At 34.3% G+C, this 13,437-nt stretch overlaps 1 pseudogene; it reads right to left on the bottom strand.

Moving 5' to 3' along the window:
* Positions 1-4,605: 4,605 nt before the first annotated feature.
* On the bottom strand, positions 4,606-9,864 carry LOC145046746 (WD repeat-containing protein WDS homolog; annotated as a pseudogene).
* Between the last annotated feature and the right edge of the window lie 3,573 nt (positions 9,865-13,437).

Here is a 13,437-nt window from a genome sequence, read left to right as displayed (position 1 = left end):
GATTTTAATTTAGATCATTGACAAATTCTTTGATTTTGTAATTTACATTAGTTCATCTAAATGTTTTAAATGAAATCCATGACTTGTCCGCAAGTTATGGATAAATGAAAAGCCTTTCTTTATATAGTCATTAATACTCATAAGTTTTGGAAAAGTGAAGAGTCTTTTACATAAATGTTTTTATGAACTCCATAACTTTTCCTCAAGTTATGGATTTTCAAGAGTTTTTTCACTAAAACCTATATTAAACTCATAAGTTATGGATTCCAAAAGTTTTTGAATACTTTGAAACTTGTCCTTAAGTTTTGGGATTTGTAAATATAAAAGTCTGACTTTTGAAACATTTAATTCCAAACCCTACAATTTTAAAGTTTAAAATTGTACCCTTATACTATTATAATAATAGGTTTAATATATATATATATATATATATATATATATATATATATATATATATATATATATATATATATATATATATATATATATAAGAACAAAGTCAGTCTTACCGTTAGTAGGCCTCATTCACGCAACAGGTCTACAAGGGGGGTATAAGGTTACTCCCTATAAAATGATAGTTTAATGGGCGTCCTTTCTCAGCCACCGCATCCTTAACTGGTGGAGGGTCGTTAGTCGAACGGGTAGGATACAACATTAATTCTCATTATAAGTATAATTATAATTATAAACTAACTAAACTTTATTAAAATTCCCAATCATAGTTACTTAGGAAAAATGTGAATATGGTGCTAACCCATGAAATTACACTTTGCACCTTGTTAAGCCGTTAGTGGAGCATGTGTGGTTAACTGGCACACTAATTTGGACTGATAGTACGTGGAAAAGGGTAGCTTGATGTTACTCATAGATCAATAGAGCGTGTATGGTGAACCGGCACATTGATTAGGTGGTTGTAACATTGGGTGTAGCAAGCTAATTTGCATGGTTATTCACACCTTGTTTGTGATCCTCAGCATCTCAGTCACAAACTTGAAGGGAACAATCGAGATTTAAACATGCCTTTGACAAGTTCAATGAATCTCAAAGGATCTAGGAATTTCAATCCATTTAAAACATAATTATAAATTTGGTTTTTCATGGTGGAAATTGGTAAATCATCATTTACCTATTTTCAAATATTTTGCAAATTGGATTACGGCATCCCTTTTCCAAATTGTAAAATATTGTGTTGGTTCCTAGCCTTAATATTTCATTTGGGTGTTATATTAAGGACTTAAATCAACTAACTTGAATTTCTCCCTTGTAGATGTCTAGTTCGGACAACTATGGTCTTCCTAAATCTTTTGCAACAAGCTTTCCTCTTGAAGATGATGTCCCACGGTTGGATCATGGAAGTCATACTTCACTTCCTCCACATCTTCCAATAATTCTCCCTAACTCACAAGTTCAAAGAGTTGAAAATTTCAAGGTCACTCAAGCCCTACTTGCATTAAAACATCAAGATGGAAGGTCAGTGTCTACTCATGTCTTGGAGATGAAGTCACACATTGACAGACTGAGAATTTTGGGGGTCGTGTTCCCAAGGAAGTTAGCTATTGAATGGGTTCTTCAGTCACTTCCCGAGTCATATAGTGAGTTTGTTAAGGACTACTATGTGACAGACCACGACATGACCCTTATTGATCTTACGTATTTGCTTGTTGCTGTTGAATTCACTACTAGAAAAATAGCCTTTTACGACGCACAATGTGTGTTGTAAAATGCTCAGATGACGCGCAAATGCGCGTCAAGGAAGGCCCTGTCATAACAAGAGACGACACGCTTTTGTGTGTCGTCTATAGACGACGTGCAGTTACGACACCCATTTATGACGCGCGTTTATGACACGCAATGCGTATCAAGGAAGCCCCTGTCATAAAGGAAGATGCCACACATTTGCGTGTTGTAACCTTACGATGCACGTTTAGGACACGCATTGTGTATCATTAAATCCCCTGTCATAAATGAAGATGATGTGCATTTGCATGTCATAAACTTCAGCAACCATTTACGATATACATTTACAACGCGTCTTTACGATACTCATTTATGCATAATACAAAAATATGGAAAAAAATATATATATATAAAAACAATCAATTTCATCCATAACATCATGTCAAAAAATTGTAATACATTGGTATTAATGGGATCCAATTGTACATTGTTATTAAGAGGTTCTCCCTAACTATATACCCTAATACAACACTGCTATTAAGGAACACCTTCTTGTTTCTACTTCTTATTGTTATGATTCTGTTTCCACATGATACCTATTTTCATCATCAACACATTAGTATTCAAAAAGGTTTCAAGCATCATCAATCTATGTCATAAAATATTAAAATTTAATACATGTGTAGTAACATACCTTAAGAAAGAGAAAGAGTAGTTATGATCATTGATAGGCATAGGTTCCGATTCTGAATGAGTTGGAGTTGAAGTTTAAGTTGAATCTAGTGCTCGTTTCGTATCTTCCTAAAACAATTAATAAGTGTAATGAGCAGAAAAAAATAGGGTCGGGATAAAGCAAATTTCATGAGTGAATTAATACAACTTAAAATATAGAAGAGATTATTGAGTTGAAACTAAGAAGACTGGTGACAACACTAGGCTCATATAAGATTAATGGTGAAGGAGACATACAGATGAGTGTTAGCATCACCACCCAAGTTGCCCATTCCTCCATCATCCTCTATTTTCCAGAACGTGTTGCATGCACAACAACACCCGAATCCAATCTCATGAAAAAATTTTATTTGGTTGGATCAGATAAACCGATTGTTGTTGATGTTATTACCAGGTCCACATATCGTAGAGTCATGAGCGTATGTTCACATGATCGAACATTTGTTGTTGATCTCAACATCGATTCAACAGTAGAATTTCTATAAAAAAAATAATATAGAGTTAACAAAATTATAAAAAAAATACTTTTATAGAACTTAAAAGCTTTTTCTTTACCTGATTATGGAAATAATTAGGTGCAAAATATTGGTGCGTAGAACATATTCCATTCCATGGGTTATAATTATTAATGTTCACCACAAAGATTAAAAGTAAATTACCAAAAAGATTGGTTTTACCATGAAGTAAAAGGTTAAAAGTAACTTACCCAGGTGCATATGCGATAAGGAGAATTAATGATTCACCAAAAAGATTGTGTTCATCACGAAGTAATTGACCATCGTTTTGCAGATATGATAACATGTCTGCTATGCCCTGTTATCAGAAATTCAAAATAAAAAAATATCAAATATTATAATCACAAATATTATGAGACATGGGAGTTGAATTAATGAATTACCTTCATGTGGGGTAAAATATGGGTGTCAGTAGTTTTGGCCAACCGTATAAAGGTTGTGCAAATATGTAATCATGCATGTTTAGAAGTACTAGTTGCAGGATCCTGTATAAAAAAAGGCATGGTAAATAAGTAAATATTTAAATAAAGTATGTCAAACTGGATTTTTTATAAAGAAAAAATGAAAAGCACACCTTGACAGCTATTGGCAATGAGGTTAGGAGCTAAAAGAGTTTCTTGATTACACTTTCAACATCATCTGGATAATACTCCAAGAAGGGTACTAGTGCCTCTAAATAGTGCCCAAGAACCTCAACTAATTCAGGTTCACTCCATTTTAAAGAAATAAGTTGTTGAAGTAGACCTGAAGTTCATAGTGAATGGTAAGTTAAAAGATCTGAGAGTGTACAGACAGTAAAAAAGTATAAAAAAGAACCTTCTAGAATTCTGCAAGAAGAAACTTGAGCATTAGAAGCACTCCCATTCTCATCATTTTGACCATCAAAAACAACTCCCAAAACATTCCCCATAGCAACTTGCATGCTTTCTAGTATGGTTAAATTCTGAAATTTGAATTGAAAAAGGGAAAATGGTTATTTTCTAGATAGAAGGGTAAGATGGTCATTTTTTATAATCTAACCCGAGAAGGCAGTGGCGAAAGAAGACGGCTCTTAATGATCATACCGATTATGTATGTAACCTTAGTAATGGCTATAAGAGGTTTGAAAGAAGCAATAAGTCGAACCAATTCCAGCTGTACATTCCAAGAACTAAAAAAACAAAACAACAAAAGACTTTAGGAAAAACCTTCCATTATCGCCATCTAATGATTATAAAAAACAAAAAATGAGCATATTTCCCCCTTTCTGGCCATGCTTTTGGGTAGCTGCAGGTTAGTCTCAAGATGTGAATTTTGGTGAGTCTTGCATGGTAGAACCATAGCCACTTTACCCTTCTAAGATAGAAGGTCCAGCTCCTTTGCTACTTGTAGCTGGAACCTGAAAAGATGACATTAAAATTTATTGAAGCATAATCTAATTCAACATTCTTAACTAATAATTTGATTCTGAAGATTTTAATTTAGGTTGAATGTTTTGGATTCGAGTTTGTCATATCCATCTAATATAATGAAGAAGTGTGGATTCAATATAGGCGCAACCCTTCTGATCTTCCACGAACTACTGCATCTAAATCAATTAAGTACGTGAGAAGAGCACAAGAACCAAACTAAGTCAACAACACATCCAAAAAGGAAAAAGATGTTCTGACTTGATAATAATTACAAGTTATGATTACATATCTCATATTAGCCCCTTCAGATGCATCTTTTTTGAGGGATTTGGTCCCCATATGCGAATGGTTTGATGATCACTAGTTGATGCTAGAATTTGATGTCTCCTAGGATTCCAAGTCACACAGTTTACAGTCATTGAATGACCAGAAAGCACCTCAATTAGATCACAACCACTTCGATTCCAGATATACACCTGCTCTCACAATTATCAGAGAATAAACTTAAGGATAATGAATTGATGAAAGTTAGGGATAGTTAGTTAAATTCACAGGCAATAAAGGTGCTATTGACCCCACCAAAGCAAGAACGAATGATATATTTATGTTGCCTATGGACCTTATATCTCAAAGGCTTTTCCCATAACCCTTCAACATCCCACATATGAATATCTTGGCTATTAAGATTAACAATCAAATACTTGTTGTCACCAGAAACCGAAAGAGATGAAATAGGGTGTTCTTCAGAGATAACTCTTTCAGCATTTGTAGTCACATTTAGTATCCGAATAGCTTTATCTGAAAAAAATAGTAATCAGATATTCACCATTTGGAGTAACACCAATATCTAACACCTTTGGCATTCGTGTTCCTCTCCATGATTTAATCTCATTGCCTTCACAATCCCACATGCAGATACCTTTTTTAGGGTCTGAACTCCCACACATGAGTCTCTTTAAGTCTAAAAACTAAGCACACAAGCTAACAAGGAAGCTGTTATCACCAAATGTGTGCTTACATGTAGTCGTTTCCACATCCTAAAGCCTAAGGACTTCAGAGTTCCCACATGCCAACACCATTGTGTCATCGGGCTCTAGATTACAAAAGAAGTCGGGTTTTGTAACGCCTGTGTTTCTGGGCCTGTCATTAATGTTGATATAATAGTCTAGGTTAACCTTTGTAACCCGTTTTGAAATAATAGAAGTGTATTATTTGAGTATTATGTGTTTTGTTCTTAACTACTTAATTATGTGGTTTGATTAATTAAGAATAAAAATAAGCTTCAAAATTTAAGTGTAAAATAAACTTGATATCTTTGGATAATGTTGTAGTAGTTGAAACGAGGTTTCCGAAGATATAAAGAATGCCAAAATCCGAGTTATAACGAACAAATTATGACCTGTCGAAGTTTTGCGACAGAACCGGCAACGCTGAATGACGTAAAAAGTGAAATTTACGTTAGAGCGATATTTATCCTTAGTGATCTATACAAAAGTCGTAGAGTTCGTTAAATCGACAGCGTGCATAAAAAGAACGCCAAAATCTGACTTCGTATGATGAAGTTATGATTTATTGAAGTTTCGACTTAGCGGCATGCAGCCCGAAATACTCGATTTGAGATCGAGCGGTTTTTAGCAGAAGCAATCTAAACAAGAATCGAAGATCTCTTTGTTGGTATCGAAGCGATAAAAAGTTAGGCGAGAACGGACATCAAACGAAGAAGTTATGAATTTATAACGAAATTTTCTGTCCCGGCCTATTAAAAATAAATAATAAAAATAAATTCAAAATTAGCCGACGGAGTCTAAACGAAAGTTGTAGAGCGTAGTCTCACCTATGCATGGATATAAAGAACGTCGAAAACGGAGTTCGTATGAAGAAGATATGAATTTTCGAAGTTTATTAAATAATTAATAATTAAATTTAATTATTAAAACTGGCCTTATCCGAAGGGGAGTCACCGATCTGATCCGAAGTACGCCCCGCATACAGCGAAGCATGACACGCCTCGCACTCGAGTTCTTCGGATGACGCATGCAGTGACGAATTCGGAGGCTTACGCCCCGCGTACTCCGAGGCTCCAGCCTCCTATAAATAGGATGTGAGGCTGTCGAGTTCCTTTGCTATTTTTCTATCTTCTCTCTCCTGTTTTGCATCGTTTTGCGTGCCAAAAGTACTCCGAAGCCCCGGTAATATTCTCGAGCCCCGAATCTCTGTCCGCAAGAAGTTCGATTTTTGTAGAGATCTTCCAGATCTGCTGAGGATTACTACTTCTACATGCCGTAGTGTTGTCCGATCATCTTTTGATTAGGTGAGTGTGTAGTTACTTTCTTCTAACGCATAATTATGAAGTATTTTATACGAAATACGTGTTATGTGTATAATTTTGTGTGAATGTATATTCATTCTCTTCAATCTCATAGATCTGGTTTGTTTTCTATGAAATACGTGTTATGTGGGTGTGCCTCAACTGTTATGTGGAATATATATTGAATGAAAATGCTATATAGGTTTTAAACTATGTATAAAAATATATATTTTTATCTACTAATATGTTGGGTAGAACATGGGTAGATAGTTGGTGTGTAATAAACAGATGAGAGGCCTCGATGTTGTTGTTGACCAAGTTATTCAGCGGAGTATGGATAACGACCACAGACTCCTTCTAGATAGTCTTGTGGAACGCTAGCAGGTTCATAACCTGTAGGTGTTGTGAACGATGTGTTCACCGGTGTACTCTATCCCCCTCATGGTTGCCTTTAGGATATTTATTGTTGAGGAAACCCCTTAGCAGTGATGTCTGTCCCGATGAAAGTCCTAGATTAGGTCCCTTGAGATAGATGTTGTTTTAGGGATGTAAAGTGAGGATAACGGGAATGGGTAATTGGGATAGTGATTGGTTGGTGAAATTAAATATAAGTTATTTATTGTGGGTTGAAAACCCTATATGCTCAGCAGGCTCCCAAGCCTAACCCACTCAGTTTTATTTGTATTACAGGAAGTGGCGCAAGGGCGTAAGATGGATGAATCATCGAGTTGTTTTGTTTACAAGTCTGTATATGTATATATTTGCTGAATGACTTGTAATGTTATCGTTTATGCTTTATGGTCTGTATCGGAACATGACACCCCGAGTTTTGATTATATAATGAAAATGCATCTCTTGATGAAATGCTTTGATAAATATTATTTTATCATGTTTTGTTTTGGGAACAAATTCCGCAACACTTTTAAATCAAAAGGATTTACTCTGAAATTATTTTAAAAAGCATAAATGAAATCGGTCTTTTCTGGCCGTGATTTTAGGGATGTCACAGGTTTTGATGACTGGACAATCTATATTTCAAAATTAACTTCCCATCTTCTTGTATCTGTACCAAAACGTTCAAGAATATGATTTGGAAAAAAAATCATGCTTTTTCTATGGATTGTAACTTTGTAAGAAGTAAAGAAAACATGTTACATGGATATATAACTAATAAGTTATGCATATAATAAAAGCACCCACCTCCAAACTGATCATTAAATTTAGATTTCCCTAGATATAAGTCAAGATTCAAGAAAGTCATGATAGTTTGATTTCCCTCAAGACATGTGTTTGTGTGTGTGTGTGTGTGTATATATATATATATATATATATATGTCTTAACTGAAATGGAAGTTGGAGATAATCAAGCCACTATGAGACTAAGTGCCCAACTACCCTGTTGTGCATAGTTAAGAAGGTTAACTTCCCTGAACAATGGAATAGACAAGTGTTATGGATTTTAAAATCAGTCTCCTAATTCTGGTGCATGAAGAAAGAATCTACTTATGCATTCATATCTTATCCCATTTGATTACACTGCTTTTATATGTAACGTATAATTCAAAAAATATTCTAAGAATAGAACCTCTAGAGTATCGATTTTGTTAAGGACATAATAGTTACCTTCCATATAATTGTTGTACAATCACTTGATGAAGATGCTAAATAATCCCCATTTCTAGAGAACTGAACAAACCAAACTTCATTCTTGTGGTCAGACAGAATCTACAAGAATTTTCAAAGAGATTACGCCATTAAAAGATTAGCATGAACTATTTACAATTTGAACTAACACACCTGAATGGTTTTTGTAGGGATCTTATCCCTACCACAAAAATGATCCTTATAGATTAATACTGGATCCATAGAATTGTGGTAGATGCATGAATAAATTTTGGAACCAACCACCCTTTCAACCAGATGTTCCAATCTTCTATCAGGTACAGTGATTGGTGGTGGAAGCAATTTCTCCAATTCATTTACTAGATTCCTTCTCAGTTCTTGAAAAACATCACAATCATCATGAACTTTATCTAAACCAAGCTCCCCAAGTGAAAACAATCACCTATTCATTCATGCACCCACCCTTCTGAAGAGGTTGATCAACTACACCAGAAGTTTGGACATTTACCTCAATCATGTCCTCTAAAAACTTGGCCTTTTGATCTTTACATGGCACATGGCACCTTCCTGACATTTTGCTCGGAATATATTTCCATTGAAAAGCATTAAATTCAACTTTCTTTAAATTTACCTAAAGGGTTTAAGTTAGAAGCAGAGACAGTTACTCTTTCATTGTTATTGCACTTGTTACTGAAACAAGGATGTACTCTGTTAATACCTGCACAATTAATAGATCGTTATAGATCAGATGTTCCAGATTTTTTTTCTTTAAGAAGAAAGGAAATATATCATATTAATATATTACCATAAAAAAGGCAAGCATCCCCCAAAACTCATGAGGAAGCAACTCCTGATGATATGCCCTGAAGTGTCAAAATAGCTGCTACTTCTAAATTCCTCCCAAGGATCCAAAATAAGAGATAGCAAAGCTGTTAATAGAGCCATTACAGAGTGTAATATGTGGTGCTCAAGACTCAAGAGAGAAGGTTTAAGAATTGTACAATAGGTATTAAGGGACTCCATTCTTCTCCAAATTTTTTTTGGGTGAGTGACAACTGTTCCATATATAATTTTCGGTGTGTCACTCCCTAATGGTATTCTGCAACTAATATCATCCAAAATAACTGTGTTTCTACCACCCATCTGCATCACAATTTACTATTAGTTAGATAAATACTTCTACAAAAATGGTTATTGTATACACATTAAGGTGATGATTGTTTCTTTTCTACTTAAAACCATATTGGATGTTCATTCACTTCATTGATTCTTTCAAATCTCCCTTGCACATCAATTAATCAATGAACATCAATGATGATTCTTCCTCCAAATGGAGCCTAATCAGAACTTGGATCAAGGTTGATTTACCACCACATGTTCTACCAACAACACCGATATTTTGCCCCCCTTGAATCTAAGTAATCCCCTTGAGCACATTAGGCGTGTTTGGGAGATAGCTAACTTGTGCACAATCAAAGATTCATGTTCAAGTTAACAAATATGAATTGGAAACGTTCAATCTTGATGTTAAAATACATTGGTTACCTACAAGCAAGTCTCTGAGCTCCAAACTGCCATATGGCAACTTGGAGGAGGTGGGCCATCTTTCTTCATCCATTATGCTTCTGATGGTATGTTAGTGAACTGATTTATCCTTTCAACTGAAACCATCCTGTTTTCAACGAAGAAACTCATGTATAAAGACCAAAATAGCAAACCATTGAGCGATAATCCATATGAGAGTGACAATCCAATGCCCTCTGTGTTCAACTCATATAGTTGAGAATATACATAGTTGAATTACGTTACTCGGTAATATGGTAATGAAAACAGTGGACACACAAATAAATAAGCTTCCCACAAACTCCATACAAAACCTGAACCATCGATTTGACCAATTGTGGAAATTCATTCTTTGAGAAAAACCCTAGAGAACTAAAATACACGGGAGAAGAGAAAATAGATAGCAATGAAAACTTACAATGATTGAAATAGTTTTTTTGGGATTATTGACAAGTTTTTTAGTGTGTTGTGAAGGATGGGAGTTCTTAGGTCTCGGGGAATATCCAAATCACATACATAAACACAAATCATCGTAGTCGCTGGCGAGGAGAGGTGCGACTAAGATTGTCGGCTGAAGAGTTAAGGTGGGCGGAGGTCGCCGATCACATTATAGAGGAGTCATCATGAGGACTTGAGAGTCTTGATAGCTATAAGATTATGAGTGGCAGAAAGTTCTTGAAAAAAGCCCTAGCTTTGGTCACGATTTTGTTACAAGCATAAGAACGTGCAATTTTGTTATAAGTTAAGAACGTGCGTTTGAAAAATTATAAAGCGACACTTTAACACGATACCCATTTAAAAATGGGTGCCCTCCGTGTTTTAAATTTTTTTTATTGGACATTAATTTTAGGTCAAGCATAAATGCGCGTCCTCTATCCTTCAAATTTTGGAAAACTGACATTAATTTTTAAGGCACGCACAAATATGCGTCCTCTATTAGTGTGTGTCATTAATTGTGCGTCGTAAAAGGATGTTTTTCTAGTAGTGATCAACAATGATTTGGCGCACTGGAAAAGAAAATTTAATTGGAAGATCTACTTCTCAAACTTTTATGGATATTGACAATCGTAATATTGGAAGTCCATAAAAACTTTCTCTTCCCAATGGAAAGGGATCGACCATAGTCAACCCGGTTGACCAAATGGTAAAGGGAAAGGCTAATTCTGAGATTGTCCGTGTACTGTTCCCTAAGAGTCCATATGTTTCTATTGTCAAGAGAAAGGGCATTGGTTGGGAAGCTGCCTTGACTATCTGAAAGATCTGAGAGAAGGTAGAGTCAAAAAGTTTGACTCTGCTTCAGGTAAGTCTATTGTCTAACTCTATTACGTTCCTAATTGTTGATTCTTAATACATGATGTGACAAGGTTACGTTTCAATTTTTTGTAGGATCATGCAAAAGGAAGGAAGCTTAAAGGAAGAGTATGCTGAATCTAGTCGCGAAGATGGATTTCTATCTCATGGTTCGATGTTCAGATTTTTGAGTTGCTACTTAAGATTTATGATAGATTGCTTAGAAATATGTAGTAACGTAGTTTTCATTTGTAATTGCATTGTAAGGAAAAGTTTTTCCGCATTTTATAAATAAATAAATAAAAAATTTTATTTTTATATTATATTTCCTTGCAATGGCATTTGTGAAAAATTGATATTTGTATGTTTCTATATTAGCAATATGAATTTGATTCTTTCATTTGTGGTTGTGTCGAAATTTGCCAAATAAGGAAAGATTCTCATCACCCAAATTTTAGTTAGATAGAAACTTGGAATCATGCAACTTGTAGTGCATGATGAATGAGAACCTTCACCTTTGGGAAATTAAGACTAATTCCTTGATCACATGTATATGTGAGTCAAGTGAAGGACTAAGGGATCGAGTACACATTCTTGTGCACTAGTCAAGTTCCACCATAAAGAATGATAAGATTATTCTTCATGGTTTACTAAAGTTTAGTAAATATGGTTATGCTTACAAGTTTAAGTATAATTCTGAAACATTGGAAAAGTTTCAATGTATGGCAGAACGAATGAGAAGAATCAAAGTTAGAAAAAATATAAAAGTTTCTTCAATATGAAAAGATGGGAGAGTACTTTAGGATCGTGGTTTTTGATCATCTTAATGATTATGTAAACCATATCACAATTGATCCTCTAAGGTCATCTTAGTGCATTTCTATGACTAAGAAGAGGAATTGTGAATCTATAGAATGGTTAAATCAAAAAGGTGAATCATACTTCATTCCAAATCAAGTCTTAGAGTCATACTCTAAGATTGAGCCTTGAGTAGCATAATCTTAAGAAATGTTTATTATGGCATCCATTTTCATAATTTGAATTGTGAGAAATGGCAAAGGGTCTAAACATTTGAGACTTATTGTTGTAAGTTTTAAAACTGTTTAGACACACATGTGAGCTGTCTAAGGAAAGGTGTATGAGTTTGAGAAGCCTAGATAAAGTCTTATCGAAGCATCTCATATCAGAAATCTAAACTTTGGTAATGAAAATGAATAAGTATTGATTTCTAGAAGTCCAATGGATTTCTGGGTACATGTCAAAGTTAGTGGGAGCATAAGTGTTATGCTGGTAAAGATAATAATTATTATGCTAGTGGGAGCCTAATCAATTATGGTGAATGTTGCAAGTTAGCAATGTTAATTGTAGAAAAGGAAAATTTCAATTCGTAAAGTTGTGGATTTGAAGAGTTGTTTTGCTATAATTAAGGGAGAGGATTCATACTTCATTTCAATTCTAAAAGCTTAGATTGAGTTTTTAATCAAATTTAGTCATATATATATATATATATATATATATATATATATATATATATATATATATATATATGAACGTTATGTTGGAATGGTTCAACATAAGGAAATTCTATATAAGGAAATGTTAATTACGTTCTCAAAATTTGATTATATACGACATTCCTCTTCATAATCAGAATTATGAGAACATGGTATATAGAAATATTGTAGCAAAATACTAGTCAGGTATCATGTCTTTATGTTAGACATTATGAATCGTGTCCCATATGTTTCGGGTATAGGATTGATTGCATATGCTATAATATTCTCGTATTCTAAATTTTCCAAATTCCTAGAGCATCAAGAGGGGAAAAATGACTAGAACCGGTTATGACTAAAGTGATTAAGCAACTGTTAAGGACAATCTAAGGTTTATCAAGGATTGGTCACTTAAGGACGGTTGGAAGCATAGTAATGGATGACCATATTGACATTATTATAAATAGACAGGAGTCTATTAATAATGAGTTGTCGTATGGAAAATATGGAATGTTTCCATATTAGGAGTTGAAGAATAGATGTGTAAGATTAGGAAACTTAATACAAGAAGGATGTACAAAGGAATGTACTTTGAATTTGAAACTTCGTTTCCATGGAATTCATCTCCATTGGAATACTTTGTAATGTATATTGCCAAGTGTCTGTGACTTTTTTGGATAGTCATTACAAGACGATCATTGCATATAAGGTTAGAATCTAACATATTCTTGTAGTGACAAGAATTCAAAATTCTTACACTTGCAATAAGGATTTGGAATAGAGAAATGAGCATCATTGAAATGTTTTTCAATTGATCTATATCACAAAGTAAGGACCATAGACAA

Source organism: Lactuca saligna, chromosome 5, assembly GCF_052625555.1.
Source record: "Lactuca saligna cultivar CGN05327 chromosome 5, ASM5262555v1, whole genome shotgun sequence".
In the NCBI taxonomy this organism is placed as follows: domain Eukaryota; kingdom Viridiplantae; phylum Streptophyta; class Magnoliopsida; order Asterales; family Asteraceae; genus Lactuca; species Lactuca saligna.
This window is presented reverse-complemented; position numbering and strand designations above follow the sequence as displayed.